The sequence below is a fragment of the Myotis davidii genome, unplaced genomic scaffold (assembly GCF_000327345.1).
Source record: "Myotis davidii unplaced genomic scaffold, ASM32734v1 scaffold390, whole genome shotgun sequence".
NCBI classification, from domain to species: Eukaryota; Metazoa; Chordata; class Mammalia; order Chiroptera; family Vespertilionidae; genus Myotis; species Myotis davidii.
The window spans coordinates 266,439-288,163 of NW_006282748.1; the positions used below are offsets into that span (position 1 = coordinate 266,439).

Consider the following 21,725-nt stretch of genomic DNA (forward strand, 5'->3'; position numbering starts at 1 on the left):
ACAGGTCTCCACTGAGACATTTTGGTTCTGAATTCTCTCTAAATTAGTCGTCCCCTTGATCTTCTTTTCTAAACCAGAAGAATGTAACTCTTGAAAAGACCTTAGAGATCACCTAATTCTACCTCCTCCTTTTACAGGTGAGGAAACCGATGCCTCAACAGGAGAAAGGAGACTTGCCTGCCAGTCTCTCCACCAGCACCTCAACCAGAGTCTGCAAAGGGGCCTGCTTGGGGCATAGTGGAAGCCTTTCCCCAACGCCAACCTCCCCACCCGGCCCCCTTTCCTGTAGCTGCCAGGCCATGGCGAGGATCATGCCAACGAGTGTCAACCAGGAAAATGTCTTCTTTCTTGAAAAACATTGTGGGTCAACAGACAGGCCCCCCAAGACCCCAGCAATGCCGTTTGCTCGAAGCCTGACATACAGTAACCCAGAAACATATGTGGTGAGCAATAACAGTCATAAATTTTATGAGATTATGTGTTCCTAATGTGAGATTTCAGGCTGATCTGTTTGTTGAGCGATGCCAAGCTTCAGCATGATTCAATCAAGTTGCGCTTAATCTTCCCTTATTTACTCTGGGTGAGGGTGAGTCACAGAGTGTGTCTCTAGTCCAGTCTGCTGAACTAATTTACCCCAAAGATTCTGATGAACTGGTGATTTGTTTCCTCTGAATGTCCAGAGTTTATTTACTTGTATCATTCGATGGAATCTGGATCATATGCAAGGACTCTCTGTGGCCATGCTGAGACCAAGTCCTCTCAGGAAAAAATCACTTTTAACAGAGAGGACCTTGGAGGTGGTCACGGCTTTCTTGTTGGTCCCAGCCATGTCTTGCCAAATGTTTTGTCACCTGTCCATTAACTCACTGATTTAACCCCATGGTCTTTTTATCACAGAAAAGAGCATTTTGGCCACTGCTTCGTGTCCCTGGCCCTGGGCCACGTGGATCAGGAATGAAGGGGGAATACTGCCATCTCATGCAAAGATGGAAAAGCCTGGACAATCTGCCCGTGGCCGGGAATGACTCTAGTTGCCAAGCATCTCCAGCTCGCAGGGTCCAATTTTTTGCAGCCCCTGGGGAGATGGGAACATGCAGATGGAATTTGGGGGCTGTGTCCTTAATGCTTTATTCTCAGCGCTCCACCGAGGTGTCACATCCCCTTGTATGGAGAACAGGGAGGACAGTCTGTAGCCGCCACGGATGGTTTGGGGAAGCTCCTGGCTTCCATGGGTCGGGAGAAACATGGGGTATGGGCCTTCCAGGCTTGAGGCTTGAAAAAAAGCATTTCCCTTGATGTCCACTTTGATCAGGGTGCCAACCATCTGGTTTTACTGGGGACTGAGGGGGTTCCCAGGGTGTGAGACTTTCAATGCCCAAACCAGAAAAGTTCTGGGCAAACTGGGACAAGTTGGTCACCCTAACTTTGGTGTCCCTTGACTTTATTAAGTTAGGCCTCAACGATGTAGCCAGAGCTTTGGTTGGGATGCAGGGTAATTCTTGCCTTTCCCAGTAGCTGCTGCAGGGCCTCAGGCCTTGGGAGGACAGACTACCATTCACGCCCACCACTGTGAGAGTGAGAGTATGGCCACAAGTCCTGCTCAGCTTCCCAGGATTTTACCCCAAGGGTTACCCCAGGTAGGCAGTGCCCTTTCTCTCTGTGGAGGGGCGGTAGCAGGTTTCCCTGCCAGCTATGGGCATTGCCAGGCTGGTAGCCCACCTGGCAGTAGAGAAGTCCACGGTCTGCATGGGAGACATGGGAAAGATGGTGTGACTCGGCTGAGGGCAGGGTCTGATGCTGGATGTCAGCATTCCTGAAACGGATGGTCTGAAGCAGTTAAAAGTTAGCTTCAAGCTAGTAGCAAGCTCTGGATGTAACTTTGTGGGGGGGCAGAATTGTGGGTTTTTTTCTTTTTAGAGGTAAAAATCAGAACATTGTGGTGAGCCTTCCTTTGCTTGTAAGGGTAGCTCCCATACTCCATCACACCCTGATTAAGAATGTGGACTCAGGAGCCAGACTGCAGGGGTTAAGGTTCTGACTGTTGTTTAATTTCATCTCAGATGAGTAATATAACCTCTCTGGGCCTCCATTTCCTAATCTGTGAAATGGGTGCACTGATAGGGTAGCTGTGAGGATTAAGTCAATTCACGTACACATTGATTTAGACTAGAGCCTGGCACATGCTAATTACTCAGACAAATCTTGTGAAACTGGACGGAAATGGCTGTGTCAAACATATCTAGTCACCACGTACCGTAGTGAACAAAGTTGTCATTTTGTCATCAGAATTGCACACCAGTGGGAAGCTGTGCTCCAGGCACTGCGGTGGCTTGTCCCCTCTGCCAGCTGTTCTAACTGCATCCCACGGCACCCCTGTTTCCCTTTTGCTGCCTAGTCACTGCCTGCCGGGCCGGTGTGGACACATAGAACTTCCTGCTTTGAATGTGAAATGAAGGCCTAGGTTGACAGAGATCTCTGCAGAAAAGATCCCTGACCAACACACGTGAAAATTCCAGGGTCTCAAAGACCAAGGCCCTTCCACAGAGGCCCCTCCTGCTCGGTCTCCTGCCTCCTCCCCGAGGATAGCTCCAACCACACCCTTTCACCCCGAGTCCAGGTGCGACGGCCTGCTCTAGGCTCCAGCAGAAGGAAGCTCACACTTCACCCCATCTCCCAGTCGCCACAATCAGCACCTGCAGACACAGCCTCCATGGCTGCTTCTTAGGGCAACATGTTGAATTGCAGCCTCTGTACTATTTTGGATAGAGCACTAGTTTCACCTAAAGTATCTTGCCAAATTAATCTTGAGCAAATCAGCGTAATAGGGGATGTCTTTGAAAGCTTACCTTTGGCTTGAATTCTATAATCTATGTCTTTATTAATAGACCACCCTTTCCTAAAATGGAATTGCTTAGAGTCTCTAGTTGAGTTGTTAGTGCCATTCTGGCATAAATTCAGCTTTCCCATCATGCCTTTGACAGTGTTTCAAATTGATGTTTGGTAAATGTGTTTTTAATACACAATGCTTCGTTGAAGCTGAAAAGCAGTTGTATAGATCCTATATGGTATAAATACTTTAGTGGTGTTAGATTTTTATTGTACCATTCACTACCGAGATTAAAATATGCATGGTCAAGGGACAGGAAATGCCCAGGATTATTTCTTAGAATCCTCTGTTGCAATCTGTTGTGTTTTCTGTGCATATTTGCAGTATTGTGATATCTGTGTGGCCCCTCATATGATTTTTTTTCTTGATTGTTTTTGTAAGTGGTCTCCTAACACTATTCGTCATCCTTCTCCAATTTTATCATCTGCTGGAGGGTGGGAATAGGGGGATCCCAAACATGTTTATATGTAGAAACATTTGCATTTTAGGAATCTACAAGTCTAACAAAAATTATCTATTCAATTATACTCACCAGGGGTTGTGTCTGAAAACAACATCACATTTTGTAGCCAAAATAATGAGTAATATTTAGCTTTCCTTACCTTATTAAGACTGATTTAATTCCTTGCATCTGCTACAATTTTAATGGTTTAGTTTTGTATTTCGCCCCTTAAATAGGTGCAATATTATTTGGTGTCAATATTTACATTATGCATAAGTGTTCTGCCATAATATTTCAAATTTTGCTCTGACTCCTGCCAAATGGATAAAATTCCCATTATCGTGTTCATGCTCATAGACTTTCTTGGATGCCCCTCTGAACACTAGGCCTCGCTTGCCAAAAATTAAACCATGCATAATTTGCATTTGACAACAGCACAACAATTTTTCTCACTTTTGTAATTTATTTGCAGCATCAATGGTTTTTTTCTTTTAGTTGGATGTTTGCATTTTCAGCTTTTCATTGCTATTGTCAGACTAGGTCAGGGAATGTTTTGGGAACAGGCAATGCTCGGGGGCTGGGCACAACCGAAGCTGATTTCACATTTGTGCAACAGCCACGGCAGGCCTGGGTGTCTCTCGGGCAGCTGCCCTCCATGTTGATCCAGGCAGAAAGAGAAGTAACCTCCCTGCAGCTTTACCCTCTGGGACAGACGACCTCCTCAGTCAGCGTGGCTGGCCAGAATGATGGAGGGTCTTGACTCTTAGACCAATGATCAAATGCCTCAGCTCAGAAATGATAGGGTCACTGCTGTTTGCCACCCATTGGCCAGACCTAGTCACATGGCCTCTCCTGACTGCAGGACAGCAGCATGGTTGTTGCTGTACACTTGATTTTATTTGTGTTTGCAAAGAATATGTGATAAATAGTGCCAGCCTTTGCACCCATTTCCCATGTTTCACTGTTAATTATCCCCAGAGACAAAAATAATACAAGCATGGCCTAGGGATGCTTTTCACTCTTTGAAAGAATTCATGTGTAATAAATTTATGAAAACTTCCTATTTCTAGTGTCTTTGGGGAAGTTAAAATTTCTTATTTGAGGTAAAAAAATTTCAGCAAGCATATCCTCATATGTAATATACAAATTATGCACGTGGCCTCTCTGGCTCCAACCACATCAATTCTGTAAGCCCTCCAGTCCCTTTATATTTCTCCTAATATTTCTGGGAGTCCCTGGAGATAGTTTGAAGAGCACTTTTTAGGACGATCCCAGAGGCTTCTATTTATTCTGCTCCTGCTCTGGCTACTCCTGTTACTGCTGGGTGCTCAGACAGCAGCAGTGTTCCCAAAGGCACACCTCGTACTGCTATTAACCACTATACCCATTCATTCCTGCCTCAGTGTGCCAAAAACTAGCAATATTAATGCATAGGGCCTGAGCATACCAAAAGCTAAGAAGGTGAATGGATAGGGCCCTGGGTGGGTCAAAAGCTATCAAGATAATTGGATAGAAAAAAAAGCCCTCCCCTCTCTATCCCTATAAGAACAGCCAGGCTTAAGCAAGAAAGGGAGATGGTCTTTGAGACAAGAGTCTGCTATTCTCCCAGGTGACGTGGCTCCTGAATAAACCTCTTTCCTTTTGCACCGGCACCTGCCTCATGAGTTTGGTTCCTGTTGTGGCAGGTTGACGAACTTGGTGGGGTTTTTGGTTCAGATACATTGTTAGCTAGTACCCCAAAATCCAGTGGCCTAAGACAATAAGAATTTCTTTTGCTCATGAGTCTATATGTTGACGATTTAGTCTGGAATTAAATGAGCAATCCTTCTGGTCTTGGCTGGGCTTTCTTTTATGTCTATGGCCAGCTAGGTAGCCACTTGGCTGATCTTAAATGGGCTCTCTCACCTGCCCGGGGTTTCGATTGAAATGACTGTGCAGCCTAACTTTTGTTCACATGGTCTGTTATCCCCCAGCGGAGTAGCTCAAGCTTGTTAGCATAAATGAGGCAGAAGACCCAAGAGAAAGAGAAGAAGTCTATAAAGCCTCTTAAGTCCTAGGCTCAAACTGGCAAACGTCTCTTACATTAGATTGTATTGGCCAAAGAATGTTACAGGATGAGCCCAGAATCAAGAAGATAGGGAATAGACTCCATCTCTCGGGGGGAGGAGCTACAGAATCATGTTGCAAAAGGTATGCATACAGGGAGGAGTAAAGACTGGTGCCATCTTTGTAGCACTGCACAACTTACTCTCAGAATTGAGGTGGAATCCCTGGGGATTGTGCTAGAGGACATCTGAATGACAGAACAGACTCACTCAGAATCACCTCTGCAGTACTACAGAATGAGATGATAGGGAATCCTGCATGTTCAGACCCTGATCATCCTTCGGGGCTAACACCATCCATATCCTTCCTGTAATTAACTATGTGAGCCTATTAATTTATTTTTGCTCGAGCTACATTGAGTTGGGTTTCTGTCAGTGCAAAAAAAGTTCTGAGCAATGCAGTTTACTTGAAGCTTCTGTCATCATCGTCAGCAAATACATTCTTATATATAAACATTGTGCTAGGATCTGTGGTAGAGAGAAGAATGAATAAATGAGACAGAATCACTATCTAGTTGGGAAGACAGATATATGCAGAAATGACATTTCAAAGTACTGAGTGAAATAATCTGGTCTATGAGAAGAAGAGGGGGAAATCGCCGTGGGCTGAAGTGGTTAGAAAAGGTTTCATGGAGAAGGGGAAACTGGGCTGAGGGTAGAAGGAAGGGTGAAACATCCATAAGCAGACAAGAGACAGTAGAATATTCTGGATAGAGGAAAATTACATAAACAAAGGCCAACACTCAAATATGTGTGAAGGAATCATTTAGGTTAGTCGAGGGAGATGGCTTATATGGTTTATAAAGTGCTCTCAAATTATATCATCTTTTCACACTAATCTAGTATATTATGATGTATCCATTTCACAGATGGTTCTGAGCCATTCAATGGCTTCCTCAAGTACACATAGCCTAGCAAATGGCAGTAAATGCCGGTCAGAGAGTGAATTTATATCCTAACAGCAAACGGCATCAACTAATATCAGAGAACCATTTCCTAATGTTGTCAAATAGTAAATTTTCCTTCTTTTATTTTATTTTGGGGGGGGGCCTTCTTTTATTTTTTTTCCTTCTTTTATTTTTTTATTGAATTCATTGGGGTGACATTGGTTAATGAAATTATGTAGGTTTCAAATGTACAATTGTATAATCCATTGTCTGTATATATTATGTGTTTACCACCCCAAGTCAAGTAGTTGGTAAATGTTCTTGTCTTTTAATTTTTTTATGTATTTGAATCAAGATTCAATCACTATTCAAACAAGGTTCACAAATTTAGTAAATAGGTCTTATAGGTCTTTAAAATATATACATATATATATTAGCTATGTAAAATGAAATCTGAATGTGAATTTATTATTGTGACCTTATAGTCTTGACAAGCAAAATCTAAAAATCCATCTAGTTAAAGAGAAAAAACTTGTATAGGTTTTCTTTTCTCTTATTTTTTAATTTGCAATTTTTTGCAACATTCTGGATTTTGCAGAGTTCATCGCAATGATGTCAATTAACATGCCATTTTGTCCCCTTTATATCTTAAAAACTGTGATCAGATCTACATTGAGGCTTGATTAGATTTTGGTTTAATTTTGTAGAAAAGTGGTGTTGTGTGCTTCCAAGTGCATCATACCAAGAGACATACAATGTTTGGTCATCTTTCTTTTTGTCATCTGAAGATTGATCATTGGGTTCAGGTATTATCAGCCTGATTCATTCATTATAAAGTTTCATCGAATGGTTTTAGCAGCCATTGATATGGAGAGAGGATATTGGGATAGCAGCCATTGATATTGCTTAGTCCCAATATAACATTGGAAGCTACAAAATGGTGATATTCTGATTATATAACTTCTTCATTTATAGACTAGAATTCTTCTATAAGGACCTTTCCCACATCAATTATTTAGCAACCTGAGAAGGTGGAATATATGTTTAATTCTTTATAAATTGTTGGAATTATGAGTTAGTTCCCTCCCATACTCCAAAGGCAACCAGTTCGTTTTTTATTATGAACTCATGCATTTTAATATTTGTATGTTTCAATCCTTTGCAATCACTATTCATTTTGATGCTCAGATTGTCCCATCTTTGGTCAGTGAGAGCCTCTTCCAGTTGGCTTCTGGGTCCTTTTTGCATGATCTCAACAATCTTTGAAATATTCCTTGCTTTGCAGGTTCATCTTATACATTTCCTGTTCCAAACACAAAATCAGCCATTTCACAAAGAGCTCTGATTCCTTCTAGTGGAAAATTGTAATTAGAGGCAACAATCTGGGCCCTAGGGGTGCTCATTACTTCTAGGTAGCTTATTGTCTTCAGGTCTTTTCAGCACACAGAGAAGGGAAATAAGTATTTCTTTTCTTTTAAAAAGGCAATATATCCTGGATTTGCACTGAGATTTCCAATTCAAATTTAAAACCACGTGGTTTTTACTTAACTAATTTTATATTTATATCTCTCTTCTCTTATTATAAAAATCTTGAATCCTAAAGTGACTTATTTGCTTTATCTTATTATACTTATATTTCAGAATAATAGTAGAAATATTATTAACAATACAATTACTGAAAAATAATTTGCTATTCCTATTCAGGGTTTTAAAAAATTGTTAGGCTATATCTCACTAGAGTTGTAAAATCAAATTAGTGTGCTGTAAAGCCATTTGAGTAATTATTCCCTATGTAAATAAGTCACCAAAGTGATACACAAGCTTAATTGTTTTATTTACTTTCAATTTTTAAGCACTGCATTTTCCTATATGATTTTGTTTCATAATTATGTAACATAGTTCCATTGTTCCAGGGTAAAAAATCTATAAAACAAGGGGCATTCGGAAAAGTCTTGCTTTTATCCCTGTCTTCTCCATTTTATTTCCACTCTCATCTTTAAGTAACTATTTTTATTTTTTTTATCTTGCATTTAAAAAAATATAAGTGCTGCGTGTGCATATCAATCTCCCCTTTCTCAGATAAAAGGTAACATACTATGCATAGTATTTTGTACCTTTCCCCCCACTTATTAATATGGGCTAGAGAGGTCACCCCACAGTAGAATGTAGAACTATTTCTCATTTCTTTTTAAAGCTGCGTGGTAATCTGTTGTGTATTTTAATATTAATAAGCTCAATCATTTACTTAACCAGCCCCCTACTGATAGGCTTTTGCGTTGCTTCCAATTCTTTGCTAATATAAATAGTGCTTCAATTAATTGCCTTACGCACACATCCCTTCCAACTTTTGCCAGTGTACTCGTGGTAGAGATTCTTGTAAGTGCGATAGGTTGTTCAAAGGGCAAATGCGTATGTAGTGCTGCTAGATGTTGCCAAATTCCTTTCCATAGGGGTGTGCCGTTTTGTGTATCCAATTACAATTTATTGAGTGCTTGCTTCTTCGCCACCTCCCTCACAGAGCATCTAGTCAAACTTTTGGAATTTCGCTTGAAAAATGGCATCTCGGTGCAATGTTATTTTATATCTTTCTTAGGATTAAACTCCATTCAAGGTTTTTAATCCCCTAACACACCTCCTGGTTTACTGTAGTATTCAATAATCATTCTTACGAAGTGGTATTTTAGGAAGATTAAACCTAGCTACAGAATACAGAATAGTTTGGAATATGGAGAGAATGGAACACATGAATTTCAGGACACAAGCCCAAATCATCAGAAATACAACTTTGTTTTTCTGTGATCTTATGGTACGTTTTTCTACAATTCAGTTGTTCTCTGGTTGGGGAGGGGCATAGATTGAATCATCTCTGTCAGTTCAGGCTCTGCCCATCCCCCACCTTGAGATTGTTTCTGAATTCCAGGGTCATGGGTGTGGCCGCAATGGTGGGCGAAGGGGGTGGGAGAGTTGGGGGATGCTGGGAATGGGAGTCAGGTTCTTGGTCATCGCTTGCCTCCCCGAGCACCTGCTGAGATACCCTCCTCCTGGGAGGTCCTCATTGAGTCAGGGACATTGCAGCTGTGGTTGGCTTCCTTGCCTTCATCTAGAAGGCCTTTTCCCCTTGGCCCTCCGGAAATCTGGCTGCTCTCCCACACCTACTGGTGGCCAAGGAGACGCTGGGAGAACACTTTGAGGTCTTATCTTCCCAACACCCTATGCCGTCATTTCTATTCCTCGGCACCTGGCCTATGCTGGGCTTCCTCCTGGCTAATGAGACATGTTTGCCCTGCTCTGAAATGACCTCAAATCTCTGTAGGGCCCAGCCTGGGTGTGGGAGAAAGGCACAGTTTTTCTTCTCAGGAACCCACCAGTTTCTCCACACGTTCCCCAACGCCTCCTAGGGGTATCCTGGGGAAGAAGAGTGGCAAGAGAACCTTCTCTAACAGATCACTGGCTTTTATGTGTGTGTGTTTTTTTAATCCTCACCCGAGGATATTTTTCCCATTGACTTTTTTTAGAGAGAGGGGAAGGGAGGGAGAGGAGGAAGAGGAAGGAGAGCTAGAGAGAGAGAGAGAGAGAGATTGGTTGCCTCCCACATGTGCCCCGACAGGGGCTGAAGACCAACCTGCAACTGAAGTACGTGCCCTGGGCTGAGAATTGAACCTGTGACCCTTGGGTCCACTGAGCCAAGCCACCAGGGCTGATGGATGAGGGAGGGAAGGAGTAAAGATTCAGGGATGAGGCTGGAATTTGGAGCTGCCCAAGGAGAAGAATGATAGTACATGTGACTGAGGGAGACCAGCTGGAGGGTGGGCATCCTGATTCTGGGAGAAAGATAGTGAACTTGGCTTTCGGCTTGGGTGAGGTGTAGAAGTGACAGTCACATCCATAAGGGGCTGAGAGTTCTTCCTGGAGGAAGATGAGACAGAGAGAAAGTTCCTGAGGCCCAGGTCTTGGAACGCTTACACAGGTAGGAGAAAGGGAGAGTGTTGGGGTCCAGCCCTAGCAGGTCCAGGGGTTCCCAAAGGTGTGGATGGAGTCGGTCGCTATGCTGATCGACTGAACGCTGTCTCCGTGTCATTCCTTCTTCGCCGACTCCGTCCACACCTTTGGGAACCCCTGGACCTGCTGGGGCTGGTCCCCAACAGGAGAGAAGGAGGACAGCTCAGAGAAGCCTGGCCTTTGCAGTATCCAGCGCTGGGTAGACACTACTTCCTCCCAGAATGCGGTCTCACCATAGACGCGAAGGACTCATTTCAGTGTCCGATAAATATACCGGCCTGTTCTATATGTGCATCTGCCAGCAGGCAGCACTGGACCTGTGCCATTTAAAGTTATGCATTAGGGGTATTTGAAATTGGACCTTTCCCCCCTGCAAATACAATTGTTCCCAGAATAGGGCTGGTTTACTTTCCGTTGAATGTGACAAGCATTAAATGCACAATGAGCACAGTGAGACGTAACTGTGTGGAACAAAAGTGGCAAACCGCTGGCTCCTGGGCTGCCTCTGACCCAGGCACTTCCAGTGTTCCGTCTGCAGAGGGTTGGTTTTGCGTTATTTTTAATGAGTTGTCAGAATTTAAAAATCAGGGTATTTCACCTAAAATGTGGATTTCCAGCCCCCATTGGGCCTGCATTTCCACGTGGCACAATTAGTGAGAGGGGTGGGCCCCTGCTCCCTCAGCCAGGCACACACCTCTGGTCTTACTGTTGAGCCCTTGAGTTCCTTGTCTCTCATTTATACTTCCGGTCTGACACCCCTGGTCCTGGCTTTAGTAATAAACAGATGCAGTCTTAACTCTTGATAGGGCCACCTACAGATGACCTTGGGCAAGTTACTTTATCCTTGGAAGTTTCAGTCTTCCCATCTGTATCTTCTTTTTTAAAAATATACATATATATTTTATTGATTTCAGAAAGGAAGGGCGAAGAAGAGAAAGAAGCAATGATGACAGAAAAATCATTGATTGGCTGTCTCCTGTATGCCCCACACTGGGAACCAACCCCACAACCCAGGCATGTGCCCTGACTGGGAATCAAACCAGTTCATAGGTCGGCACTCAACCACTGAGCCACACCGGCCAGGCCCCATCTGTATATTCTTGATAATAATGGTGCCTAGTTCCTACCTCCCAGAGTGAGGAGCAAATAGATAATGCATAGGTAGCAGAGGCAGAAGGTGCCCCAAAGAGGGAAAAGCCTGAGAAGGGAGGTTAGGAACAGGCAGAGCCCCTCAGGCTGTGGGATAGGGGAGCCTCCCGAGAGGAGTGAGCCGTGGGGCCTGGATTTCTTTCTTCTTCCCCGGGAGGCAGGCAGCCCAGCTGGGCCTGCATGACTTTGAAACCCTGCCATGCAGGACGGAGCCCAAGCCCCTGGAAGGCTGGCCCCCACCCTCTGGGCTGTGATTCCAGGAACTGGGCCCTATCAGTTGGGCCCCGTTTCAGGAGTCGAGTTTCTTGCCATTTCTCCTCAGTCATGTGGCCGCTGGAGTGGACAAAGTGGGCGGGAATGTGATTAGCTGTCAGGCCGCCTTCCAGGCAGGGAGAGCGGACCGTGTCTCCGAGGGGAGAATGGTTAGAGTGCGGATGAGCATGTGGGTGTCCTGGGCGAACTGGGCAGTCCCCCCTCAGTGAGTGGCCTGGGCAGGTTTCGCAGGTCAGAGTCCCTCCCCGAGTCTTAGAAACACTGACCCCTCCGGAGAAGGCTTGTTCTGGGTGGAGGAGGCAGCCTGAACTTGGAGACCTTTTGCTCCCACCACCCTGGCCTGGCACCTGCGAGTCTGTCTTCCCTGCCTTCTGGAGCCTGGGCTGGGAAGGCAGAGTGCGCTTTAGACAGAATGCTGTGCACACTGACATAATGCTGATCGCTGCTCATCACCAGACGTCAAAATCATGTGCATTTATATGCAAGAGCTTTCAAGGGATCCCAAGAGCGAGTATACTGAGCCCCATGTTCATTTTCCAGCCGGGCTTCCAAGGCAGGAAGCAGCAGATCTGCCCCCGACAGGCCCAGAGGCACAGCTAGGCCAAGCCTGCTGCTCAGAGCCACACAGACAGTCACCGTGGGAACCGGTCCCAACCCAGTTCTCCTGACCGCAGTCTGCACTCCAACCTCTGCCCTTCCCAGGCCCCCACCTTCATTTGTTTGAAAAGGTAAGTGAGGCACCCACTTGGGCATGAAATTTAAGGGGAAGGGGGAAGGAAAAATTCAACACTGAAGGAAAATAATATTCGAATGCAATATATGTTTTAAGTAAACATGAATGCAAAAAGTCTATGAAGTACAAATCATCCAACTTTTAAATCAAGGCTACATCCAACCCTGCATGTGCACGATTCACCTCGCTTGCCTGTCCTGGTCCCAGCCCTGCCTGAGCGCAGGGAGCCCAGAGCCTGGGTGGGCCTCGGGGACGGGGCAGGTGACAGACAGGGAGCCCATTCCGCTGCTTACCCGCTGGGGGACTTTAGGGTAAGTGACTGCAACTCTTTGAGCTTCCATGTCCTCATTTGCAAAATGGGGTCAATTAGTAGGGTTCTTAAGAGACAGAACCAATGGGATGGAGATTATAAATATAAATATATAGATATAGATATATATAGATACAGATATATACATACACACACACACACACACACATATATATATATATTTAGACTGCAGTAACGGGACTGGATGTTAGACCAGCGGGGTCAGACCAGGCCTGGGTTCAGCCACCCTGATACATGCGTTCTGGCTGGGAAAGAATTGAGTCAAGACTCGAACTGTAATTGAACATTTATGTGTAAAATCACAGAGGCAGGAGTAACTATAAACCTGAACAGAACACATACCCGGTACCTGAGTTCTGGCTGGGAAAGAATTCAGAGTCAAGACTCGAACTGTAAAAGAACATTTATGTGTAAAATCACAGAGGTAGGAGTAACTATAAACCTGAACAGAACACATACGTGGGGGATGATTTGAAGAGGTGAAAAGTAAATTGCAGAAGATTGAGTAAGAAAACCAGAATTCAAAACACCCCTGAATCTTACGGGTGGGGAGTCCACCATATGCTTCCCCTTCGGCATCCATGACCGGAACTCGGAGCACCCGGAACCCAGAAGGAGGCCCCGCAGAGCAGCCAGAGCTCCAGCTCCACCTCCGGCTTCAGAAAGATGGTGATGGCGATTTTCAGCAAATCCGGGTTTGGCGGGGAAGCGGCGACTAGGGGAGGGGCTCTCGCGAGAACCCCACGGGAAGAACTCGCTCTCAGGATGAAGCTCTAGGGTTGTTATATGTCCCGCCCTCCCCGCCGCTCGCGCATGCGCCCTGCGGGGAGCCCACCTGGTGGAAGACCGCTTATGGCGCGTGGACTGTGCGTGGTCTCCCACTCTCCTGCCCTCCCTTCTGCCCGCTCTCAGCGCGTTTTCAGGCCCTGCTCGTCCTTCCAGACCCATGTCTTCCAAAAAGCCTGGAGGACTGGCCTGTCGCCATGACAGCAGGAAAGGAACTTCTCCAGCTGGGAAGTCACAGCTTGGTGACCTAAGACTGTCTGCCTTTAGATGGTCCGCTACCTGGGGTCAAAAATCGATGCAAATTCACATCTGTGTCCAAGGCTCCTGGCACATGGAGTTGGCTGTTATAAGGACACCCACGCAGCTCCTGGAAAAGCCCAGGCGGGGAGACACCCAGGCCTTCCTCAATGGACTGCTGGCACCAGCTCGCCAGCCTGGTGGCTGCACCTCCTTGGAAGCAGGTCTTGCAGCGCCAGGCAGTTCTGATGACTGCAGCCTCGAGTGAAGCCTCCTGAGACATCCTGGCCAGAGTCACCTAGCTCAGTCGTTCCTGAACTCATGACCTACAGTGAACAGTGAGTGTGATAAATGTTCATTATTGTCTAATTTTGAAGGTTTTTTTTGAAATACAATTCATACACATAAATGTCACCATTTTAGAGCGAACAGTTCAGTGTTTTTTAGCACGTTCATTATTATGCAACCATTGCCACTGTCTCATTCCAGAATATTTCCATCGCCTCAAAATGATATCCCATACCTTGTAGCAGTGACTTGTAGTTCTCCCTACTGCCCATCACCTAACAACTGTTCATTTACTCTCTGACTCTAAGGATTTGCCTATTGTGGACATTTGCTATAAATGAAAACATACAACATGTGGTTTTTAAAAAATATATTTTTATTGATTTCAGAGAGAGGAAATGAACAGCCACCAATACTCTTGTAGCAAATGTTAAAACAGAAAGTCTTAGCAAAGAAATAAAAGACATAAAGAAGAACCAAATAGAAATAAAAATGTAATGGCAAGTAAAAATATCTGCTATCTGATCTTGAATATAAGGTCAATGGAAATGATCAAATTTGTGCAATAAATATATAACATTTTTTAAATGATCAGGGTCTCAAAGATCTGTGGGAACATTAACAAAGGTCTAACATTCATGCCACGCGAATACTATAAGGAAAAGAGAAAGAGCACAATGCTGAAAAAGATGTAAAAAAAAAAAGACTGAAAACTTCCTAAATTAGGTAAAAAACATAAACTTAGAAATTCAAGTAACCAAGCAAATCCTAAAGAAATACACATTCAAACACTTTGTATTTAAATTGCTAAAAACTAAAATATCTTGAAAACAGCCAGAGAAAAATGATGTATTATTTTAACAAAAACAACTTGAATGACTGCAGATGTCTCATAAGAAACCATAGAGGCCAAAAGGAATTCTCACATCTTTTAAATGCTAAAAAAAGTGACAACTCTGAATTCTGTATTCAGCAAAAATATTCTTCAGAAATGTGGGCAAAATAAAGGCATTCATAGATGAAGGAAAGCTAAACATTCATTGCCAGCAGATATGCTCTAAAACAATTGTTAAAGAAAGCTCTTGGACAGAAGAGTCATGATACTAGAAAGAAAACTGAATATCAAGAATGAAGGAAGAATAGAAATGGCAAACACCTACGTAAATATAAAATACTAATCTCCTTTTGTGATTTTTAAAATGTACTTGGCAGCTGAAAGGGAAAATTCGAATATTTTCTGATAGAGTTTTCAATATATGTAAATGTATACATAAAGCAATTCTAACAAAATGGGGGAAGGTATTAAGGTTTCTGCATTCCAAATGAAATGGTAAAATATCAGTTCTAAGCAGACTATTAAATGTGTTATTTGCAATGTCGACAGTAACTATTAAAACAGTCATAGGAAGAGATAGACTAAAAATCAAATAAATTAATTAAAATGGAATGCTAAAAAATGGTTCAAATAAGGAGAAACAGACAGACAAACAAAAACAGACTAGCAAACTGAATTCAGCAGCATATTAAAAGGATTATACACTATGACCAAGTGGCATGCAAGGATGGTTAAACATATGAAAATCAGTCAATGGTCATACACCACATTAATAAAATAAAGGAAAAAACTGTGATTATCTCAGTTGATGTAGAAAAAAACATTTGACAAAATTCACCATTCTTTCATGATGAAAAACACTTAACTAAGTAGAAGTAGAAGGAAAATGCCTCAACATAATAAAAGCCATATATGAAAAACCCACAGGGAATGGTGAAGGAATGAAAGCTTTTCTTCTAAGATAAGGAACAAAGCAGAGATGCTTGCTCTGGCCACTTCTATTCAAATAGTACTAGAAGCGATAGCCAGAGCAATTGGGTAATAAAGAGAAATAAAAGCCATGCAAATTGGAAAGGGAAAAGTAAAATAATCTGTTTGTAGATGGCATGATCTTATACATAGAAAACCCTAAGGATTCTACACAAAAATTTGTTAGAACTAATCAATAAATTCAGCAAAGTAGCAGGATATAAAGTCAACACACAAAAATTAGTTGCATCTCTATACACTAACAATGAATAACATGAAAAAGAAATTAACAAATCAATTTCATTTATAATAGCATCAACACTAAGAAAATACTTAGGAATTAATTTAACCAAGGAGGTGAAATACTTATAAATGAAAACTACACTTCCTGATTTCAAAACTTACTACAAAGCTACAGTTACTGGCACAAAAACAGATATAAAGGCCAATGAAATACAATAGAGAGCTCAGAAATAAACACTCACATATATGGTCAAATGATTTTTGACAGGGGTGCCAAGAATCTTCAATGGGAAAAGGACTCTTCAACAAATGATGATGGGAAAACTGGATGTCCACATACAAAAGAATGAAGTTGGACCCTTATCTAACACTATATACAAAAATTAACTCCAAATGAATCAAAGACCTAAATTTAAGAACTAACACTATAAAAGTCTTAGAAATAAACATAGCACAAAGAGTTCATGACACTGAATTTGGCAATGATTTCTTGGCTATGACTCCAAAGGCAGAGGCAACAACAACAAAAAATAGACAAATTGGACTTTATGAAAAAAAAAATGTTTTAATTGTTCATCAAAGACACTATCAACAGAAAAAAAGGCAACCCATGGAATGGGAGAAAATATTTGCAGATCATATATCTGGTAAGCAATTTATATCCAGAATATATGGAGATCTCCTAGAACTTAGCAACAAAAGAACAAACAAGCTGATTCAGAAATGGGGAAATGATTTGAATAGACATTTCTCTAAAGATATACAAAGCACATGACAAGATGCTCAGTATCGTCAATCATTAGCGAAATTTAAATCAAAACTAAAATAAAATACCACCTCACACTCACTAGGATAGCTACTATCCTATATAATAAAACCCTAATATACAAATCGACCGAACAGCAGAACAACCGGTTGCTATGTTGTGCACTGGTCAGTTGCGCACCAGGGGGCAGACGCTCAACGCAGGAGCTGTCCCCTGGTGGTCAGTGCACTGCCACAAGGGGAGCGCTGCTCAGCCAGAAGCTGGGCTCATGGCTGGCGAGCACAGTGGCAGCGGTGGCGGGAGCTCCTCCTGCCTTTGCAGCAGTGCTAAGGACCCCTCAGGGGATGTCCAACTGCTGGCTTAGGCCCACTGCAGGCCCACTAAGCCTGCAGTTGGACATCCCCTGAGGCGTCCCAGACTGCGAAAGGGCACAGGCCGGGCTGAGAAACGCCCGACCCCAGTGTACAAAAGTTGTGAAATGGACCTCTAGTTATAAAATAAATCAGGAAATAACAAGTGAGGCTGTAGAGAAATTGGGTCCTTTGTGCACGGTGGGTGGGATTAAAAGGTATAGCTGCTATGGAAAACAGTATGGCAGGTCCTCAAAAATTAACAATAGAATTACCGTATAATCCAGAAATTCCACTTCTAGGTATATCTCAAAGAAATAGAAACAGGCCTTGAAGAGATATTTGTACCTATGTTCCTAGCAGTACTATTCACAAGCACTAAAACATGGAAGTAACCCAAGTGTCCATTGATGAATAAATGGGTAAACAGAATGTGGTGTATTAGTATACAAACAATGGAATACTATTCAGTCTACAAAGGAAGGAACTTCTGGCACATGTTACCATGTGGATGAACCTGGAGAATATTATGCTAAGAGAAATAAGTCAATCAAAAAAGACAAAAACTATGGTTCCACTCATATGAGGTCTAATTCATAGAGACAGAAAGTAGAAGTGTGTTTTCCAGGGTCTGAGGGAATTGGAGAGTTACCATTTAATGGGTATAGAGTTTCAGTTTTATAAGATGAAAAGAGTTCGGAGATGAATGGTGGCAATAGTAGCACAATATTATGAACTTATTAATACACTGAATTGAACATGTTAAATAGATAAGATGGTACATTCTTTGTTATGTATATTTTATCACAATTATAAAATTGGACAAACGAGAAAAACAGAAGGAATAAAAAGAAAACCAATAAAAAATGGTAAACCTAAATCTAAACATTTGGGTAAGTACATTAAATGAAATTGTATAAACACCCAAATTAAAAGACAAAGAAATAAGCATTTCACAAAATACAATATCCATCATCCCAAATACACAAACCAGGAACAGAAGGGAACTTCCTCAACTGGTAAAGGGCACTACAAAAAAAACCTAATCACTTAATTTATTATACTTAATGGCATAAGATGGAATTCTTTCCCTCTAATTGTGGAAACAAGGTAAGGTTTTCACTTTCACACCTCCTTTTCAACATAGTACTGGAAATCGGGGTGGAAAAAAAAGGGTGGGGGGGGAGGGGGGGAGGCAGGCAGGTTAGCAATGAAGAAATAAAGCACTCACCCTTCAAAGATGGCATAATTTTCTACCTGCCAGTCACATACAGACAAAGGTCTTGTATTCAGAATATATCGGGAATTCTCAAACTCAACAAGGAAATGAACAATCCAGATTTAAAATGGGTAAAACACATGTACAGACATTTTACCAAAGTGGATATAGGACAGAAAATAAGCAGATAGAAAGATGTGGAACATGGTTAGTCATTATGAAAATGCAAATTATAAAGCCACCATACCACTACCCACTTGTTAGGACGTTTTTAAATACATATACTGACAGCACCGGTTGCTGATGAGGATATGGAGCAACTAAAACCTCTCTTGCTGGAAGGCGTGCAACATGGGGCAGCCCCACTGAAAAAGTCTCTGTTTTTCATTTAGTGAAACACATTCATGACCCACTAATCCTGCACCTGCATATCTACTCTAGAGAAATGAAAATGTGTGTCCACACAAAAACCCGTACGTGAATATTTCTAACAGGTCTATTTAAAATTGTCCCAACCTAGAAACAAGCCAAATGTCCTTCAGTGGGTGAATGAGGAGTGGGGGTGGGATCTGGATTGCCTCTATCCACGGGTTAGTGAAACAGGAATTTTGGGGGGTGAAAAAGACAGGTCTTAGGAAATCTTAGAAATTAAGAGGACCATAGAAGAAGCACAGGGCTGCAGAGCAGCAAAAGGTATATTTCCATAGAGTAGGGGAGCTGAAAAGCTGCAACAGGTACATTTCCATAGAATGAGAGCGCTGGGAACAGCAAAAGGTCTATATTTACAAAATAAAGAGAAGGAAGCCCTTCATCCAGAAGGAGAAAAGGAAGCTCAAAGGTAGTAGGAAAACAATAAGGAAGGAGTGGGGGAGAACCTCACTTGTCTCACTGAGGTTGACCTTTGAGCCCAGGAGTTACCATAGTAACCAGTCCAAGAGAATAGTGACCAATCAGAGGGGATATCAAGGCACCAAGATCTGCGCCTTTATAAGCCATAGGGAAAAGGAACTCTGTGGGACCCTTTCCCCCTCCCCATGTGGGAGTGTTGGGAGTCTGTTCTGTGGAACTCTTCCCCCTCCCTACGTGGGAGTCTGTACTTGTTCTTTAATAAATTTCCACCTTTGCTACACCATCTTCTGTGCGTGGATTCATTCTTTGACTCCAGTGGACAAAGAATCTGGGTTCCAGTCCAAAAATTCCATTTCACTAGTACTCAGAAATAACAAAGAATGGACCTTTGATCCATGCAACAGTTTGGATGAATTCCAAAGATATGTTCAGTGGGGCAGTGGGGTAGCGGGTGGGAGGGTGGGGGGGAAGTAGCCACAAAAGGTTACATACCACACAATCCCATTATTACAACATTCTTAAAGAGACAAAATTATTAGGATAGAGAATAGATGAGCCGTTGCCAGGGGTTAAAGGTAGTAGGCAGCAGTGACATTAAAGGGACAGCATAGACAGTTTTTGGGGAGAATGGAATGGTTTGGTATCCTGATTATAGCAGCATTATATACATCTATACACATATTACAATTTATAAAGCTTTGCAAAAGGTGTCAAAAAGGGTCCGTTTTACTGTATAATAATTTTAATAATAAAAAATGTGAAGTATGTCATAAAGTCTTCTCCCACCCCCACCCCCATTTACCTAATTCCTACCCACCCCCCTCTTCCAGAGATATCCAGTCACTAGTTGCTCATGCACCCTTCCAGAGTTCCTTTATGTATATATATATATACAGGCAAGTAAGAATGTTGTTTTTGTTTTCCTCTGCTTTCTTCCAACAAGGAGTAGGAGTAACACAGTTTATGTGGTATTTATTTTTCTTAATAGCAGATCCTGGGGCTCCCCGCCCCCTAACAGTAGAGGGCTATTCTTTGGCTCCTAAATTCTGGGAGAAGGCTTAGCTGCAGCCTGGGGTTTGGTTTAGCTGATAGTTTTCACATATTGTATACAAAATCCTTGGGCAAGAAAGATTTGTTCTCCAGGACTGACAGCACCCAAGGGGCAGGGAGGGCCTATTTACTGAAGTGCTCAGCCAGGTACGTGGTCCACACAGTCCTTCCACACAGTCCGGCTGCAGCTGCCAAGGGCAAGTTACTGCCAGGAATAAATGCGCAGATTCTAACTGCTATTGTCTCAGACTGCCTGGCTTATCTGGTAAATATTTGTAGAATAAATGGCTTCATTTTACTGTGGTTGGAAAGGAACTCAGGCACCACTATCCAATTCCTGGGCGCTGGCCGCCCATTCTGTAAAGTCACCGGATGCCAGAGGCTGGTGCCTGGACCACTGGCTTAAACAAATAGACCCTTCCCGTGGCCAAGACACGTTGGCTCCCCAGCACCCACCCACAGTCAGTTAGACCAGGCAATCCCATCCTTGCAATATGCTTCACACAGGATGTTTCTTTCTTTGTGTGAATCCTCACAAAAGGATATTTTTTCCCAGTGATTTTAGAGAGTGGAAGGGAGTGATCGAGGGAGGAGAGAGAGAGAAAAAAACATTGATGTGAGACAGACACTGCAATTGATTGCCTCCCACATGCGCCCTGACCTGCCAGGCCATCAAACCAAACCTGTAACCTAGGTACATGCCCCTGACCATGACCTTTCAGTGCTCAGGCCGACAGTCTAACCACTACACCATCCAGAGCCCTGAATGCCTTTTTACTGCAGTATCTCATCTTCACTGATCCTCAACCTTCTGCTCTAAGACTTGTAAAATGTTCCCTTCATCACACTCCCCAGAAAGCCCCCCATGTATTTACTTGAAAAACATTGTACAAATGTTTGGTTAACACGAACGCCTTCAAGACTAGACATGATTGCTACGGTCAGCACGCCGCTCCAATGTGGAAGGAGGGTCTAAATTCTTGATTCTAGATTCTAGGCTATTTCATTTTAGATCTAGAGAAACAGAGGTGTGTCCCCCAACCCCCATAATTAGTAATATGTAGAGGGAGAAGACAGTGCAGTATAGTGAGAAGATGGGAAGAGTAAAGGTTTTAGGCTCAGCTATTCAAGATCTGGGATCAAATTCTAGTTCTCCTTTCTAGCCGTGTGACTTGGGCGAGCCCCTTAGGTTTTCTGAATTTCCGGTTCCTCGTCCTTAAAAGCCACAAGGCAACTGTAAGCACGAGGAACGAGGTATATAAAGCACATGGCATGGTGCATGGCACTTTGTTGTTATTTAAAAAAATGAGAGAAGATTGGGGGGGGG

General features: G+C 43.0%; 1 long non-coding RNA gene across 1 annotated transcript in view; it reads left to right on the forward strand.

Moving 5' to 3' along the window:
* Window positions 1-12,839, forward strand: part of LOC107182367 — a 13,204-nt gene extending 365 nt beyond the window's left edge. Inside the window, exons 2-3 of the long non-coding RNA XR_001513090.1 lie at window positions 138-443; window positions 12,283-12,839. This is a non-coding gene — a long non-coding RNA (uncharacterized LOC107182367). The remainder of the gene's footprint in view (window positions 1-137; window positions 444-12,282) is intronic.
* The last annotated feature ends 8,886 nt before the right edge of the window (window positions 12,840-21,725 follow it).